Raw genomic sequence first — 19,320 nt, forward strand, 5'->3', positions numbered from 1 at the left:
AAAGCACTTAACGGGATGCCAATAGTCCCTGTGATTATGGCAGTAGCTGATAGCTACAGTGGGGGCAGGGAGCTGGGCTTTGGGATGTGGCTGCTCAATTGGCGTCTGCCTTGAAGCACGTGAGAGATGAGAGGAGGCCACAGTCTGCATGCCCAGAGGTGTGCCGACATCCCCTTCACAGACTCTTAGATCTCCTTGACCTCTGAGGCCATCAAGAGGAAACAGAGGCCTAGGGAGTTGAAGATCCTAGATCTAGAGCTGGTAAAGTTCTCTAGTATCTCTCTCTCTGTATCATTCAGTCCCCTCCTTTTAAAGATGAAGAAGCTGATGCCCACAGAAAGGAAGGACTTTATCCAGGGTCCTAAAGTTAAGTAAGTGTCTGAGATAGAATTTTAACCTGCCCCTTCTTTCTGAGTCCATGTCAAGCATCCAGGCCATTCCATCATGCTGCCTTTCTTTCTTTCTTTCTTTCTTTCTTTCTTTCTTTCTTTCTTTCTTTCTTTCTTTCTTTCTTTCTTTCTTTCTTTCTTTCTTTCTTTCTTTCTTTCTTTCTTTCTTTCTTTCTTTCTTTCTTTCTTTCTTTCTTTCTTTCTTTCTTTCTTTCTTTCTTTCTTTCTTTCTTTCTTTCTTTCTTTCTTTCTTTCTTTCTTTCTTTCTTTCTTTCTTTCTTTCAAATTTAAAAACAGAATAAGAAAAATAGAAAAGGAATACAAAACAAAACAAAAGAGAACATTGTCATGTGCCCAGCAGAACATCGAAGAGGATTCAAACTATATAAGAGCAAATCACCAGTTCAAGAAAGAACATGTATTAGTAGAAAAAATTATATTCATGAGGGTCCATCTTTACTTCCTTGTAAATTGTTATTTTGTTTTCTTCTGTTCCCCTTTTTTACTTTATTTTTTTCCCTCCTTTCATCCCCCCTACATCCAAGCAAGCTATAGTTAAGAAAGGATATATTTATATATACATATTTAGTTACATACATACACATAGATATGTACGCGCACACACACGGGTATATCTTCACACAGAGACACACACACATATCTTTCCTATCCCTGGTGACTGTTTGCTTTACTTCTGCTCCTAATTTGCCTTGCAATTACTTAGCCTCCCCCCACCCATGAATCCTTCTCTTGTCTTCTTCCCTCACCCTTTGCTTCCCCATCCACCCATCCCTCCCCCCTTAATTTCTTTCCAGATTTTGCAGGGTGCAGTAGTATATATGTCCCACTGCCTTTCTTACCTTAACCCCCTTTGTAACCACCTATAAAAGTCATAAGTGATGAGTCAAGGACTCTGGAGATCATCACTTCCAACCTTGGAAAAAACTGAGCTTCAGAGAGAAGTGGCCCCACATTATTCCAGGGAGCACAAAAGTAAACAGGGCTGGAGTTTGAACCAAAGGCTCTTGACTCCAAAGACAATCAGTATTCCATCTCAGTGAGTTTCTATTGGAAGGAAGCCAGGAAAGGAGAGAGCATGTCCCATGGCTTCAAATGTCAAAGTGAGGAGTTTCGAGGTTATAAGAGCGGTGTTTCTGTGCGGTTCCAGTAGGGGAGTGACGTGGTAAGCCCTGCACTTCAGCAAAATCCCCTTAGCTTCCGGGCACAAGGTGGATTGCACCAGGTTGAGGCTTGATGAAGGAAGACTGCTCTACATTATGACTTATGATAATATAGAAGGATGAGGGTCTAGACCAAGATGGTGATCCTGAGAGTGATGAAAGGATGTAGTATCAAAGGGTATGCAGTTGGATAATCCTTTGTTCTCTAGAACGACCCAGATGAACTCTGAGATCCCTTTCATTTCTAGATTCTGCTCCTCTATGGACCTGGAGCAAAACCCTCCTCTTCCCCAGTTCCCAGTCAAGTGGAATTAGTGTACATTTATGAAGTATTGGCTCTGGTCCATATGAAATATCAGATGGTGTCTGGAGCAATAGTTCTAAGAGTTCATGCCTTATTTTCCCAACAAGCAAACTAATGCTGGGGAGTGATTGGCTCTTCTGGGCATAAGACCTCTTGCGGATAAGGAGATCCTTGATAGTTCTTTGTTGAATCCAGTTCCTCCAGATTACAGGATTTTATCATGAATCATGAATTCTATCATGAAAGTCAAAGGCTTTGAAGCCAATCTTTTTATGTGACAGTGGCTGACACTGATGCCCAGGGGAGAGAAAGGGACTTGTCCCTCCCCACCCCCACCTCAGGTTACATCACAGATCACAGATTTAGAGCTCGAGGGATTTTCAGAAGTCATTGAGAAGAGACTGAGGAGGATTTTCTCAAGATCAGATGAGTGTACAGCCAATGAGTGATCTCCATAGTCTACTTTCCTACTCCCTGAGCATTTATTAATCGCTTACTTTGTGCCATGCTCCATGTTCAAAGACAAAAATGAGATAGGCCTTGTCCTGAAAGAACTTACCTGGAAGGGGGGATGGAAATCAAGGTGGGCAATATGTGCACGTATCTATATATCCAAATTACAGAAAAATAACTACCTGGCAAATGGGGGGAAGGAGGATTCACTAGCTCTGGGTGAATCCAGAATGGCTTCTAAGAGCTGAATGTGGTGTGTGATGGTCAGTCTAGTGAGACGGAAGATTGTGCGTTGTAGCCAAAGTAAGCCTCAAATCCAGATCTCCCAGGCTTCGGTTGAATGCTCTTTCACTGCTCCTAATTCCTTCCTTAGTTAGTGTGACAATTTACTTGGCTAATCTGAGATAGAGCACCAGCCCATCCTGAGTTCTCTCCTTTAGAAATGAAGTGCTCACTGATTGGCTTGTGCCCCAAGGTAATTCCTCCCCCCCACCTTTGCTTGGGGGAGAAGGGAGACTGAGTCAGAGCAAGCTTATTCAGTTACTTCTGAGGTGTGTGTGTGTGTGTGTGTGTGTGTGTGTGTGTGTGTGTGTGTGTGAAGGAGACCACTTTCTACTTGAAAAGCAATTTCAAAGAGTGGTGTGTGTATGTGTGTGTGTGTGTGTGTGTATATCTTGTCCACAGGCTTAAGAAGCTCTGCAGGGAGTGGGTCTTTCCACTGAGTGGAGGGCTTAATTATGTCCAGAAGAGAAATATCCTTGGTGATTGAGAGAAAACAATGCCTTTTCAAACCTAATATAATTGGAAAGGATGGAAAAACCCAGCTCTCTGAGCCTGGCCTGGATGCAGTGGCCTGCAGTGGCTGGATGCAGTGGCCTGCAGTGGCTGTAGAGGGCATCACCAGGACTGGGGTTGGTAGTGAGCATTAGTTCTAGAATTATTTTTGAGTTGTCTCATAAGCTTCTGAATTGGGAAGAGAATCCCTGAAGGTACCTGCATGAAGAAAGGGCTGGCACATAGTAGGTGATTAATAAATGTTGATTGATTTATTGGAGGGAAATTTATCGCGGTAAAGGGTGAGCTTGGGGCCTGTTGTGTGGCAAGAGGGAGCCTGGAAACCAGGCTCTGATCCTGATTCAGTCCCTAGCTGTGGGGCCTTGAAGACAGTCAGTAAGCCTTTCACCTTTTTGTCTGGAAAATAAATGGATTGGGCAAAGTGAGGCTTCTTGTCCTTCTTTTGTGTTATGGAATTGAATCAAGTAATTTAAAAATTCATTAAACTTAAATATGTAATTAAACACAGATTTCAAGGACTCCAGGATAACAGCTCTTGGGAGCAGTGGTCCTCAAACTTTTTAAATAGGGGGCCAGTTCACTGTCCCTTGGACTGTGGGAGGGCCGGACTAGAGTAAAAACAAAAGCTCACACTCTGTCTCCGCCCCTCGGCCCATTTGCCATAACCAGAGGCCGCATCAATGTCCTCAGTGGGCCGAATGTGGCCCGCAGGCCGTAGTTTGAGAACCCCTGGTCTAGAGGCTTCCTGGGATCACCTTCTGGAGCTGATATTCTGGACTCTGTCTCTAAGAGTCTCTTCCCCTTACCACCTGTGTGCTCTTAGGCAAATTACTCTTTTTCAGGACTGTTTCCTTCTCTGTAGAATGATGTCTTTAAACTCAAGAAAGTTCCCTGAATCTTGTGACTTTATTGTTTGTGTAGTAGCAGGATAAGGGCATATTGTGGAGATTGAGGAAAATGGCTCCATTCCAACCCTGTCTTTGCTGTTTTACAGCTGTGCAATATTAGGATAGTGACTGTCTCCCACTTGGGCTTCTTTTTTTTACAAATGTGTTTCAGAAACAGAGCCCTGTTTCAACTCTCCAGGTAGAACCTTGTGTATGACTATGGCGAAGTTCCCTCCCTTCTCTAGGCCTCAGTTTTCCCCTGTTTTAGAGACAGACTTTTTTATTTCTGGCCAAGGCAGTTGGAGTTAAGTGACTTGCCCAGGATGGCACAACTAGTAAATGATAAGTGTTTGAGGCCAGATTTGAAACTCAGGGTCCTCCTGACCCTAGGGTTGGTACACTAGCCACTGCAGTGCAAACTAGCTGCCTTTTCCCCTGATTTAAATAAGAGGTTTGAGATTCCTTCCAACTTTAGTGCTAGGACATCTGAAGTTCATTCTAGGCTTGTCTAAAATCTTATTACCTCATTGATGTCAAACAGTCTTAGAAATGGCTGTTTTTAAGGCTCAGCTAAGTCGTATTTGCCTCCTTCTGAAACTAAGGCTGAGCTGAATTGACACAGTCTGCCTCCTGGCCTTCTCAAAGGAAAAAGTGGGCTGAACTGCCTTTGGCAAAACATGGAAGTTGTTCACATTCTTTGAGACCTCTCCTCTCCTCTTTTCTTTCCCTTTCAAAGACCTTTCTGCTTTACTTGCATCTCACCTTCATCCTTTCCCAGGTGCTTTTCTTTCTTTCTTTTTTTTTTTTCCTAATGCAATTAGGGCTTAACTTGCCCAGGGTCACACAGCTAGAAAGTGCTGTCTGAGGTCACATTTGAACTCATGTCCTCCAGACTTCAGGGCTGGTGCTCTTTCCACTATGCCACCTAGCTGCCTCCCACCAGGTGCTTTTCAAAGAGGAAAGCTCCTTTTCCTAAGTGACTTATTCCTCTTCCCCTCTCCCTGTCCCTGTTCTCCTCTTCCCTCAAGGGTTTGGTACTTAGAAAATCAGACTTGGAGGAGGGCCATACCTGTCAGGAAGATGGGAGTTTGGGATCTAGCCGTTTTCCCCAAACCTCAAATCATATCACTCAGGATCTGAATTTAGTGCAGGAAAGAATCTTAGAGATTATCTAGATTGAAAGTGAGGCCTAGAAAGGGAAAATGTCTTGCCTAAATTCACCACTCCACTTGCTAACTGAGCTCAGGAAGGGAGGAAGGGATCCTGGGTTTCCCTGGCCATCTAGGGCTTCCTGAGGCCTGGGCCAGGGGCTAGGCTGGGAGGAGTTCCGAGGCTCTTGAATCCTATTCATTCCTGCAGTGTATCCTACCATAAAGAGCCCTGGCTTTGGAGCTCTAAGACTAAAGTACTGGCTTTGACATTCCTTTCAGCACCTTGGACAAATGCCTGCTCCCTGCTCTGGCTCTCCTCTGTAAGATACAGGCTTGGCACAACCATATGGCACTCTAGAGAATTAAAGGAAGACCTTGTGACTGAGAACTAGTTCATGAAACCGGAGCCGAGACTGAAACTTTTTTGGGTACATAGCTAATGTGGGAATTTGTTTTGCTTAACTATACATATTTGTAACAAGGATTTTTTTCCCCTTGTTTTCTCAATTGTGGTTGGGAGAGTGGGGAAGGAAAGTGGAAAGATAAGAAGGCAGATATGATTTTTTTTTAATTCAAAAAGAAATAGAGGAAGGTTTAAATAATTTAATAGCAATTCAGTAGTCATAGACATTTTCTCTGGCTGTCCTTCATGGCTGAAATGCCCTCATCTCCTTCTATAGGCTTCCCTTATTATTTTAATTTTCCTCTATTTCTTTTAAATGCTAACTAAAATCCCATCTTCTCTCTTTCCCAAGTCCACTTAACTCTAGAACCTTTTCTTATTAATTATTTCCTATTTATCATATATATATATATATAGCTTGTTTGTACATAGGTTTTTTTCTTTTTCAATTAATTAATTAATTAATTTTTACAAAAAAAATTATGCATAGGAAATTTTCCAGCATTAACAATTACAAAACCTTTTGTTTCAACTGTTCCCCTCTTTCCCCCCACCCCCTCCCCCAGATGGCAGGTTAACCAATACATGTTAAATATGTGAAAGTATAAGTTAAATACAATATATGTATACATGTGCATACGGTTATTTTGCTGTACAAAAAGAATCAGACTTTGAAACAGTTGTACATAGTTTTTTGCTTGTTGTTTCCCTCATTATATTGTGAGCTATTTGAGAGCAGAGATTATCTCCTTTTTGTATTCCTAGTGTGAAACACAATGCTTAGCTCTTTGTTAGGTGCTTAATGGTTTTTCTTTAACAGACTTACCTACCATGTAAATGGGGCTTCTAGTGCAGTGGATAGAGTACTGGACTTGGAATCAGGAAGACATATATTCATGAATTTAAATCCAGTCTCACATATTTAATAGCTGTATGACTCTGGGCTATTTGCCTCAGTTCCTCATTTGTTTAAAAAAAAAATGGAGAAGGAAATATGACAAACAATTCCAGCATCTTTCCCGAGAAAATGGAGACACAAAGAGTTAGACATGACTGAATAATGACCACAAACCATGTAAATATAATAAATATGAAATTACTTAATTTACAAATTCAGTACCATACCAAACTACCATTCTAATCACCAAAGTAATATTTCATTGAATTAGACAAAATAGCTTTCTTCTGCTAAGAAAGCTGAAATCAGTTTAGTAGAAATTAGGATTAGAACAACATTGTGGTGTGTACATACATATAAATATAGATATATATGAGTATGTGTGTGCATATACCTGCAGACTCAGCCCATGATATCATATACTATCATGTCCAAATAGATACATTCCATAAATATAAAAGACTGCATTATTTAAAGCCATTTCTAACTTTAGCTAAGAGGGAAATTCTTTTTTTTTTTTTTTAATTTAGAATTTTTTTTCCCACAGTATATATGCATGAGCAATTTTTTTTATAACATTATCCCTTGTATTCATTTTTTCAAGTTATCCCCTCCCTCCCTCTACTCCCTCCCCTAGATGACAGGCAATCCCATACATTTTACATGTGTTACAATGTAACCCAGATACAATATATGTGTGTAAATACTATTTTCTTGTTGCACATTAAGTATTAGATTCCAAAGGTATAAGTAACCTGGGTAGATAGACAGTAGTGCTAACAATTTACATTCACTTCCCAGTGTTCCTTCTCTGGGTGTAGTTGTTTCTGTCCATCATGGATCAACTGGAAGTGAGTTGGATCTTCTTTATGTTGAAGATTTCCACTTCCATCAGAATACATCTTCATACAACGTTGAAGGGTACAGCGATCTTCTGGTTCTGCTCATTTCACTCAGCATCAGATCATGTAAGTCTCTCCAAGCCTCTCTGTATTCATCCTTCTAGTCATTTCTTACAGAACAATAATATTCCATAATCTTCATATACCATAATTTTCCCAACCATTCTCCAATTAATGGGCATCCATTCATTTTCCAGTTTCTAGCCTCTACAGAAAGAGCTGCCACAAACATTTTGGCACATACAGGTCCCTTTCCCTCCTCAGTATTTCTTTGGGAGATAATCCCAATAGCAGCAATGCTGGGTCAAAGGGTATGCACAGTTTGATAGTTTTTTGGGCATAGTTCCAAATTGCTCTCCAGAATGGCTGGATTCTTTCACAACTCCACCAACAATCTATCAGTGTCCCAGTTTTCAAGAGGGAAATTCTTAATTAAACTCATGATTATTTAAATCTACAATGGACAATATAGATTACATAAAATAAGAAAACTTCTACAACTTAAAAGGGGAAGTTAACTGGGGAAAATCTGAATTTTCCAGTAAGTTGTTTTTCCAGTGAGAAATTTCACATTTTCTTTTATCTTTTTCATACTTTTATTTTGATTTTATTGTTTCTTGCTGTCTCATAAATTATTAGCTTCCATTTGCCCGATTCTAATTTTTAAGGAATTCATTTCTTCAGTAAGCTTTTGTACTTCTTTTTCCATTTGGCCAATTCTACTTTTTAAAAACTTATTCTCTTCAGTGAATTTTTTGGTATCTTTTTTTCCTTTTGGCCAATACTGTTTTCCATGGCATTTTTTTCTTCATTGGATTTTTGTGCCTCAGCTATCATTTAGTCTATTCTGTTTTTTAAGGTATTATTTTCATTGATATCTTTTGATCTTTCCTTTACTAAACTTTTGACTCATTTTTCATTATTTCCTTGTATAACTTTCACTTTGATTTTTCTTCTTCCTCTCTTACTTGATTTTCAAAATCCTTTTTGAATTCTTTCATAGCCTGAGATCATCTCTTTCAATTTTTTCTTTCAGGCTTTGGATAGAGCAGTTTTGACTTTGTTGTCTTCTTCTAAGTTTGTATTTTCATCTTCCCTGTCACCATAATAACTTTTTTTAATCATAATTATTTTCTGTTGTCTGTTCATTTTTCCAGTTTGTTTCTTGACTTTTAATCCTATGCTAAAGTAGGGCTCTGCTTCCAGATTAGAGGGGGCACTGTCCCAAGTTTCAGGTTTTTTGAGCAGTTATTTTCTTTTTTTTTTCTTTTTCTTTTTATTATATCTTTTTATTTACAAGACATATGCATGGGTAATTTTTTCAGCATTGACAGCTGCAAAACCTTCTGTTCCAACTTTTCCTTTCCTTCCTCTCACCCCCTCCCCCAGATGGCAGGTAGACCAATACATGTTAAATATGTTAAATTATATGTTGGGGCAGCTAGATGGAGCAGTGGATAGAGCACCAGCCTTGAATTCAGGAGGACCCAAGTTCAAATCTGGTCTCAGACACTTAACACTTCCTAGCTATGTGACCCTGGGCAAGTCACTTAACCCCAGCCTCAGACAAAAGAAAAAAAACAAGTATATGTTAAATGTAATATGTGTATACATATTTATACAGTTATCTTGATGCACAAGAAAAATCAGATTTAGAAAGAAGGTAAAATAACCTGAAAAGGAAAACAAAAATGCAAGCAAACAACAACAGGAGTGGAAATGCTATACTGTGGTCCACACTCATTTCCCATAGTTCTTTCACTGAGTGTAGCTGGTTCTCATTATTGAAGAATTGGAACTGATTTGGTTCATCTCATTGTTGAAGATGTCCACGTCCATCGGAATTGATCATCATGTAGTATGGTTGTTGAAGTATATAATGACCTCCTGGTCCTGCTCCTTTCATTCAGCATCAGTTCATGTAAGTCTCTCCAGGCCTTTCTGAAATCATCTTGCTGCTCAGTTCTTACAGAACAATAATATTCCATAATATTCATATACCACAATTTATTCAACCATTCTCCAATTGATGGGCCTCCACTCAGTTTCCAATTTCTGGCCACTACAAAAAGGGCTGCCACAAACATTCTGGCACATATAGGTCTCTTTCCCTTCTTTAAAATCTCTTTGGGATATAAGCCCAGTAGTAACACTGCTGGATCAAAGGGTATGCACAGTTTGATAACCTTTTGAGCATAGTTGCAAATCACTGTCCAGAATGGCTAGATGCATTCACAATTCCACCAACAATGTATAAGTGTCCCTGTTTTCCCATATCCCCTCCCAGAACTACGCATTACCTTTCCCTGTTATTTGACAGGTGTGTAGTGGTATCTCAGAGTTATCTTAATTTGCATTTCTCTGACTAATAATGACTTGGAGCATCTTTTCATCTGGCTAAAAATAGTTTCAATTTCTTCGTCTGAGAATTCTGTTCATATCTTTTGACCATTTGTCAATTGGAGAATGGCTTGTCAATGTCTTATTTTTCTTATAAAACAAGCTTGTACTTAGATCAGTGATTTTCTTATTTTTAATTTTAATTTCTCCTTTGATTTTTCAGGATCTCCAATTTGTTGTTTAATTGGGGATTTTTAATATGTTTGTTTTTTAAGTTGCATGCCCAATTCATTGATTTAATGTAAGCATTTAGAACTATAGATTCTTTCTTAAATACTGCTTTAACTAGATCCCATAAATTTTGGTATGTTGTCTTGTTGTCATTCTCTTTAATGAAATTATTGATTTTTTTTTTCTCTCATGATTTGTCCTTTGACCCCATTGAAATGAGGATAACATTTCTTATACTATCTGCATCCCTGTATACTGTTCAGCTTTCACACACTGTTGCAGTGTGAACTTGTCTTCAAAGGAGGATGATCAGGATCTCCAAATGTATCAACAGGATCCCTGAGAAGACATGAGTTATTTGGCATAGATGATAAGAGGAAAATGGCATGTATTGTAGGGAATAGATCAAGACAGGCACTTTGGTGTGCTATTGTTTCAGCAGGAAAGAAGTAGTCTAAGTGATCTGAAAAACAATTTGAAATTATGCTGCATAGTGCTACTACTGGGCTTATATCCCAAAGAGATTTTAAAGAAGGGAAAGGGACCTGTATGTGCAACAATGTTTGTGGCAGCCCTTTTTGTAGTGGCTAGAAACTGGAAAATGAATGGATGTCCATCCATTGGAGAATGGTTGGGTAAATTATGGTATATGAAGGTTATGGAATATTATTGTTCTGTAAGAAATGACCAGCAGGAGGATTTCAGAAAGGCCTGGAGAGACTTACAGGAACTGATGCTGAGTGAAAGGAGCAGGACCAGAAGATCATTATATACTCCAACAACAATACTATATCTGATGGATGAGGCCCTCTCCAACAACGAGATGAAACAAATCCATTCCAATAGAGCAGGAATGAACTGAACCAGCTACACCCAGCAAAAGAACTCTGGGAGATGACTATAAACCACTACATAAAATTCCCAATCCCTCTATTTTTGTCTGCCTGCATTTTGGATTTCCTTCACAGGCTAATTGTACAATATTTCAAAGTCCGATTCTTTTTGTACAGCAAAAAACAATTGTATGGACATGTATACATATATTGTATTTTTTTCCCCCTGAGGCTGGGGTTAAGTGACTTGCCCAAGGTCACACAGCTAGGAAGTGTTAAGTGTCTGAGATCAGATTTGAACTTGGGTCCTCCTGAATTCAAGGCTGGTGCTCTATCCACTGCGCCACCTAGTTGCCCCTCATATATTGTGTTTAACATATACTTTAACATGTATTGGTCAACCTGCCATCTGGGAAAGAGTAGGGAGAAGGAGGGGAAAAGTTGGAACAAAAGGTTTTGCAATTGTCCATGCTGAAAAATGACCCATGCATATATCTTGTAAATAAAAAGGTATAATAAAAAATGAAATTATGCTGGAAAAACCCCACCATTATACCCTTTGACCCAGCAATCTCTCCACTAGGCATTAGAGGAGGAGAAAAAGAGTGAAAGGTCACATTGTACCCAAAAATATTCATAGCACATTTTAAATTAGGGAAAAAAGGGAAACAAATTGGGTGGCTCATTCAGGTGACTAGCATAGCTGGAAGGTACCCTACTTTTAGCCTTCCTGAGTCAATAGGTAAGGAATCAGACCCAGGAAAGAGAAATGATTTGCTTAAAGTCAGTCAATAAGTATTGATTTAAACATACTATGCTAAATCCTGGATATACAAAGAAAGACAAAAATCACGGTTTCTGCCCTTAAAGACTTCCTATTCCAATGAGAGAGACAACATGCAAAAAAATTGTATATACAAGGTACATATCCAGTACAAATAATAAGTGATGTGTGAAGGATGGCAGTAGAAGTTGGGATAGAAGGAAAGCAGACTGAAAAGAAAGATATTCTTCAGAAGACAGCTAAGAATTGGAGGTGAGGAGGGAGAGTATTCCAGATATGGGGTATAATGAGTGTTTGTTGAGGAAGGTAGGATGTCATGTGTGAGAAACAGCAAGAAGGCTGGTGTAGCTATAGCCTAGAAGGCATGGTGGAGGGTAAATGTGAGAAAATGGGATGGGGAGAAAGGGACCTGGTTATAAAGGGCTTTAAATGCCTAGGAGAGGGCCAATATGAAATTTGGGTGTAAAGGGTGCCACTGGAGTTTTCTTGAGTAGGAGTGGGGCATGATCTAGGCAACATTTTTTAATACCTGCTAGGTGCCAGGTACTATGGGAACCTCCAGGCCCTCTCAATTTAATATGCAAGGTAGCATGCAAATAACTATATATATAGCATAGATAGATATACTATATAGAGATATATGCACATGTATATATGGGGAGGGGGAGAGTGTGTACATATATATGTGATAATAGGGAGATTATTTCAGAGGATGAGGCAGGAAATAGGATCGGCAGGCCTCTGGGGTCCCTTTCCCCTCCTGATCCTAGTTTTTTGCATAACTCCCAACAAGTCAATGTTATAGGCTTCTGGTGCTTGTTCAAAAGGAGTAATCATCCATTTCTTCCTGGTGCCTCAGTGTCTCCTGGAAAGTCAGGTGGGCTGGTGACTGGGGCAGCTGTTGGAGAAGCTGTGAGATGTGTATGTGCTCTTGAAGGTGGGGAGGCAGCAGCTATTGTGTTCTAGGTTGGGTTTGTGTGTGTGTGTGTGTGTGTGAGAATCATGTCAGAGGAAGGAAAATTGCACAGGGATGAGGCCTACTTTTCTCAATTGGTGGTCGAGCTTCAAGCTTCTGGGTTTTTATCCACTATCAAGAATGTCAAGTTTTCTTTCCTTTTATCTCTCTGTCATTCTCCCTGTCTCTCCCTTTGCTTTGTTGCCAAGGAGGCAAGCCAGCCTTGGGAAGAAAGGGAATAGTTACCTCTTCCTTCCATGGTACAGACAGAGAAACTGAGGCTCACTAAGGCCAGATGACTTCTCAGAATGGGAAAAGGACTTTCCCCACAATGGACCTCAGTTTCCTTTTTTGTCAAATGAAACATTTGGAGTAGATGATTTCTGAGGTTCCTCTGGCTCCAATAGTCTATGCATTTAAGTCCCTGTCAGCTTTGCTGTTTTGACCTGTTAGAAGGGGAAGAGGTTCCAAACAGTAGCCAGTAATGATGCTCTGATCAAGTGACCTATTTGTAATGAAAGGGAATCTTTGCCTTCTTTGTAGGCTGCAAGAAAAAACTCAATAGACATCAAGAGAATGAAGATTTGAGAGAGAAGGAGTGATCATGGAAATCATTTGCTGGAGAAAATGGGAGAGGATAGAATCAGGATTCTGTACAGAGGGCTTGTTCTTGGCAAAGATATAGGCTACCAATGCATCTTTTGTTTGCCTTTCATTCTCGAAGAAGATCATGACATCAAGGAAGTGTTACTACAACATGCAAGTGAATTGGATTTTAGGGAGGGAGGGAGGGCTGTGCAATGTCACCTGCCTCATTTTTATCCCCAGAGCCGTCTGGGTCCAGTGGGATGAATGTAGATCAGGATGACTGGACATGGCCCTGTATGTAGTGGGAGACCTTGACCTTTCAATAACATCAACAAGCTACCACTGCATCTGAAACTAGAGTGAAAGAGACAGTAGGGAAAGATGTCTGACTGATGAAGGAATAAGGAAAGAAGGAGCTCTTAGCAAATGGCCTGATTTTTTTCCCCTGTATTATGAGGCAAGGCCCTCACCTGAGGTGATGTGGAAAGGGGGTGCCATGGGAGGCTTGAGAAAAGACGAATAGATGATATCATTAGTGTGACAGCAAATTGTAAAAGGGTTGCTTGGACCCGAGGGCCCAGTTGTGATTATGTAACAGAATAGAGTTGAGCTGATTCACCAGGGCATCAAGGTAGGGAAGAGAGGAGTGTGTAGGCAGTACAGGGGTGATGGCCTGGAAAAGAGCTGAAGAAGAGAGATTTCAAGTCAGTGAAAACAAAGAACAGGGCTGGGGATTTTCTAGCAGAAGGAACAATTATGTTCAGATAAAGGGGTGTCTAAGTTTATGACCATGGGATATGTGGGTGGTGACAAGATCAAAGGTTATGCCTTTCTCTGTGTGTAGCTGTGGGGGAGAACAATATATTATGGGAATTGAGTAGACTGAGGAACTGGAAACTTAGGGTAATTGGAGGAGTATGTATGTGCATATTGAAGGCCCTAGTATGGAGGTAAAAGTTGGGGTGGAGAAAGGCTGAACACAATTCATTGAGGAAGGAAGGAGATTGAGTTGGAGATAAATACTATTGGGATCTAGTTTTGTTGTTCAGTCGTTTTTTGGGCTGTGTCCAACTCCATGACTCTGTTTGGGGTTTTCTTGGCAGAGATACTGGAGTGCTTTGCCATTTCCTTCTCCAGCTTATTTTACAGTTAAGGAAACTGAGGCAAGCAGGGTGAAATGACTTGCCCAGGATTCTGTAGCCAGTAAGTGTCTAAGGCCAGATTTGAACTCAAAAGTTATTTTCTTTTTTTTTTTTTTTTTTTTTTTTTTTTTTAATTAAAAGTTATTTTCTAAGACTTCAGCCGCAGTGTAACGCCACCTAGCTGCCCCTTGGGGTCTAGATTGCCTGATAAATTTAATTTTAGTAAACCTCATATGAGAAATCTTCAAGTGATAATGGTGAAGGAAGACCCTGGAAATGGAGAACAAGGGGTGTGCCAACTCTCTCACTGCAACCAGTGGGGAGGTGGAGGACATAGCTGTAAGTGAAAGGGTAGGACAGAATCGTGTGTCATCAGGAGAGAGCCAGAGGTGAGTGAGAGTCAGCAAGTGAGAGAGGAAAGGTTTAAAATGGAGGCAAATAAGGAAGAATGCCTGTAGTGAAGAGAGTGGATCTGGAGTGGGATTTGGGGGGCAATAGGCTTAAGAAGGATGGAAGTGAAGGAGATGGGAATAAGAAATGGGCTTTATGCCACAACAGCCAGGGGTTCTGAAGCACTGGGATTGGGGAGAGCATAAGGAATCATTGAAGAATAAATGAGTCCAGACAGAGTCTAGAGAGAGGCCCATTTGGAGAAGCAGGCGATTAGACTGTTCAAGACCCTTCCTAGAAGACCAGCTTCATAAAAGCTGGCATCCTAATTCATATGAGGCAGGCACATGTGAAGGTAAATGACCCAGGAGTGGGGCTCCTGATAGCCACTGGGAGCTGGGACTTTAAAGCCGGTCTATCCAACAGCAGCCTTTGCCGTAAATAGAGAAGGCTCTGGGGTGAAGACGGGGGTCAGGAACTGGGGAGAGTGGAATGAAACTGGGTCTATGGCAGAAGTTTTTGGGAAGCCCTTGGACTGAAGTTCCTTCAGAAACTATTTACTTCAAACTTGTCATTTTACAGTTGAGAGCTCTGGCTGTGTGATGTGTGTGTGTGTGTGTGTGTGTGTGTGTGCACGCGCACGCGCACGTGGGAGCATGTGCGTGTGTTTTCATTTGCTCACGGGTATGCATAAAGGAGAAAGAAGGACTTTAGGAAATAAGTAAAATGTAAAAGATTCAGTAAAACATGTTTAAAAAAAATTGTGATGGCTTCAGTGGATAAAAGACTTTGCAAATGAGAATGTCTCGTTTGGGGTGCTTGGGAGCATGGAAGCTGCCCTCTGTCTGAGGCGGCTTGTCTTTGTTGATAACCGTCTCACAGACTTCAGAAACTACTCATTCCAGCATCTCTTCAGCTATACATGGTAAGGACGGCGTCACCTAGCTTCTGGCTTCAGGACCTATTAGCCTCCTAGGCCCAACACAGGCCTGGAAACTGGAAACTTTGAGTGCTGGTTCTCCCTCTTTCAAGCTTGGTCCAAGTTACTTTTTCGGTATCAGTCTCCTCCTCTGGAAAATGGGCTGCTAAGACTTGCCCAACCCAAACTCACAAAGATTAATGAGGAAAATTTTTGAGTTGTCATTTTTATTTCTTTCCCATCTATGGACCAAGAAGCTGGCGGCATATCTGCAGGCCTCTGAGCTATTGTCAACAAAGTCACGCCCTCTGGTCACCTTGCCCTTAACCATCATTCTCATTCTTAGCCCTTTTCTTTCTTTTTTTTATTGGATAGTATTTATTTTTTCCCAGTTACATGTAAAGATAGTTTTCAACCTTCATCTCTAAAAGATTTTGAGCTCCAAATTTTTCTCCCTCCCTCCTTCCCAAGATGGCAATCTGATAGAGATTATAATGTACAGTGATGTTAAACATTTCCATATTATGTTGTAAAGGAAGAATTAGAGCCTTTTCTTAAAGTCTGCAGAGCAGTTGGGCAATGTAGATATTCCCATTTTATAGATCAGAAGACTAAGGTCCAAGGTGGTAAAATATAACTGAGGGTCATTGAGGTTAGAGCTAGAAGGAACCTTCAGTGTATTCTAGCTCAGTGGTTCTCAAAGTATAGTCTAGGAATCCTGAGACCCTTCTAGGGGAAGGAGATCCTCAAGGTCAAAATGATTTTTATAATACTCTTAAGATGTCTTCATTTCTAATATGTGAATATTGATTAGCATAACATATAAACAACTTTGGGAGGGCTCTTTTTTTAAGCATATAAAGCCCTCAGTCTTGAGATCCAAAAAATTGAGTTGCTTATCTTAACCGACTCAATCATTTGAGAGATAAAGGAACTAAGGTGGAGAGTAATTCTTTCATTTCTCTTTGTCCCCCCCTCTCCTCTGTATTCCAGTCCCTGACCTGGAACAGACCAGGTCAGCACTGAAGCAAAGAAGGGATCCTCTGGGTTGTTCTGGGCTCATCCATCATCCCTGTCCCTATAGCTTATCATCTCAAACCCCCCAGAAGCAGGTGGATCTTGTCCAGGAGCACATGTTAAGTGGCTGAGCCCTGATCCTTAGACCCTAAATCCTATATCTCCATATCCCTATCCCTCCTAAAGCTATGTGGTCACCTAAAGCAAGGTTTTTTAAACCGTGGGTCCCCTGCCCCATGTAACTGAATATGGGGGTCATGAAAAATTTGGCAACAGGAAAAGGTTTCTGAATACTGACCAAAAATTAATTCAAAACACATATGAATCTGAGGTGTTTCTGGCAGCACGAGCATGGTGCGTTGCACACTTCCTTGCTGCCTTAGTTCTAAATACAACACGTGTACTTTGCATCGTGCATGCACAAATGCTGCTAGAAACATCGGAGTTCAAATTCGAGGTGGGCTCAAGTAAAAATTTCTCTGGCAAAAAAAAGAATCGAAAGTAGAGAAAGATCAAGAGGCCCTGACCTTGAACAGTAGCCGTACCCAAGTTCTAGCTAGGGGCCATAGGTGCCTCAGGGAGGCTGAGCCACGCCAATTGTCCTTTAGCCCTTACTGGCTCTCCAGGGTGCACCTGCCTGGAGGTGCCACAGAATGTTGGCAATGAGGAGGGCTTGTTCTCAGGCTGGGGAGTGAACAGACCAATGACAATCAATCAGCCTGTACTAGACCAAAGTCTTTCATGCTCACTCTCCCTTCCAGGAGTAACGTGTTTGTCCCAGTGGTTCTAGTCATTGCTCCTATGAGTGGTTTGGACATCAGGACCTGGATCAGATTGGAGCTCAGCTAAGGGTCAACTTTGTGCTTGTAGCAATCGAGTGCTAACGGTGGGAGATTTGGGTCATCGGATCTGGAGCCAGAAGGAATTTTCATCCCTCTGGACCTGTTTCATTATTTGGGACATGTGGCCAGTGGAATGACATCTTGGCCATAGGGCCCGTGAGAGAGTCCAGAAACAGTAGCAAAGAGAACCCAGATATCAGCAAGGAGGATTTTCAGATACCCTTTGTACTTATACTCTGTAAGTCTGTGATTAAGAGACCAGTGACCAGAGGCTCAGCTTAAAGCAAGGCTGCTTTAACAAACCATTGGTCCGGTATGGGGCAATATGGCCCAGTAGCTGTGCAGTTAGGAGTTTCAAGGGGTCTGCCATGTGCAGAGGGGTATCCAGCTTTTGGAGAAGGAAAGCCGCGTTAGCAGATTTCACATGAAGCTGCTATTTGTGTTTCCTGGAGTTTAATTCACTGGTCGGTTTTGAAGTTTCAGTCATGAAATGTGACTGGGAAGAAACCAGGAGAAGAGTAATTATTATCCCTATGTCCCTATGTCATTATCCCTTGCTTTGCAAACTAGACTGTTTTAGCCAAGTTGGCAGTGAAGAGCTCCTCTGTAAATAAATTTGTGTTATTGTCTCAAATGTCTCAAATCAACTAGAACATTTGTTTTAAAAAGGGGGGCCATGTCCAGTCTCCACCTAGGAAGTCAAATCTGCTTCCTTGTGTTAAAGGACTCTTGTTTCCTTTGCTTATTGAACATTTTGGTGATAGTCATTGGAGGCCATGGGTTTTACTTCCTACTGAACCCTTGGGTGTCTCACCAGTTCTTCTTCCTTCATTTCCACTCTTCTCTACAATGGCCTCCAACTTGGAGGATATTCAAAGGTAACTTTCTCTCCTTTCTCTTTGAATTAGATTGTTTGGCTGATGGGTAGGTGAATGGACATTATTTCCCTTTCCCATCCTTTTGGGTTTCAAGTCCTTTGGACTAGATTGGTGGGTGAATGGGTGATGGACTGATAGGTGTTCCCCTTTTCTGACCCACCTTTTCATTGGACTGGCAGTTAATAAGATGTGAGTTTGAATCGCACCTTTGATATTCACCTCTGTGAGGCTTACTTTCTTCTAAGAGAAATCAAGAGAAAGACAAAGAGAGACAAAAGCAGAGAGAGAGGCACACACACACACACACACACACACACACACACACACACACATGCGCGCGCTTGCGCGCAGAAAGAGAGACAAAGACAGAAAAAGAATCAGAGCCCGAGAGACAATGAGACACAAAGATGGTCAGATAGACAGAAAGAGACAGGGAGACAGAGAGATAGACAAAGAGAGAAAGACAGATGGAAAGAGAGACAAAGACAGACACAAAGAGAGATAAGAAAGATAGCGAAATTCATGTTGGTAGGTTATGAGAGGTTTCTGTCAAGCTGGGAGAAATCCTCTAGAGAGAGGCCCTCTGTGGGACGTGTGCCTCAGTTTTCCTCCTCAGTAAAATAAAGAGGTTTAATGGGAATGTCTTTCTGTGGCACATGCTTAATCACATTTTAGACACATTGAGTCCTAGGCCTGATTCCCAGGCTGGGGTTCCTGTGACACCATTCTGTCTTACTCTCAGAACACTGTAATGCTTAAAGGTTTGCAGGGTACTTTACAAACATTATCTCATTTTATCCTCCTAGTAACCATGAGCAGTAGGGGTTGTTGATTCCATTTTACAGATGGGAAGTCTGAGTCTTGGAGAAGCAAAGTAATTTTCCTGGAGCCACACAGCTACTAACCATCCGAAGCAGGATTTGAACCCAGGGCTCCCTGAAGGTCCAGTGGAGTATACCTCCTATAGGCCCCTAGGTAGACACAGGTCTGATAGGAAGGGGCTAGCCACATTTCCCCTCAAGCCTCAGGATTCTGGGC

General features: G+C 41.2%; 1 protein-coding gene across 4 annotated transcripts in view; it reads left to right on the plus strand.

Moving 5' to 3' along the window:
* The window catches only part of ARHGEF9 (Cdc42 guanine nucleotide exchange factor 9), a 262,559-nt gene that overhangs the window by 85,259 nt on the left and 157,980 nt on the right, over positions 1-19,320 (plus strand). The gene's annotated exons all lie outside the window — the stretch shown is intronic.

The sequence above is a fragment of the Sminthopsis crassicaudata genome, chromosome X (genome assembly GCF_048593235.1).
Source record: "Sminthopsis crassicaudata isolate SCR6 chromosome X, ASM4859323v1, whole genome shotgun sequence".
Taxonomy (NCBI): Eukaryota; Metazoa; Chordata; class Mammalia; order Dasyuromorphia; family Dasyuridae; genus Sminthopsis; species Sminthopsis crassicaudata.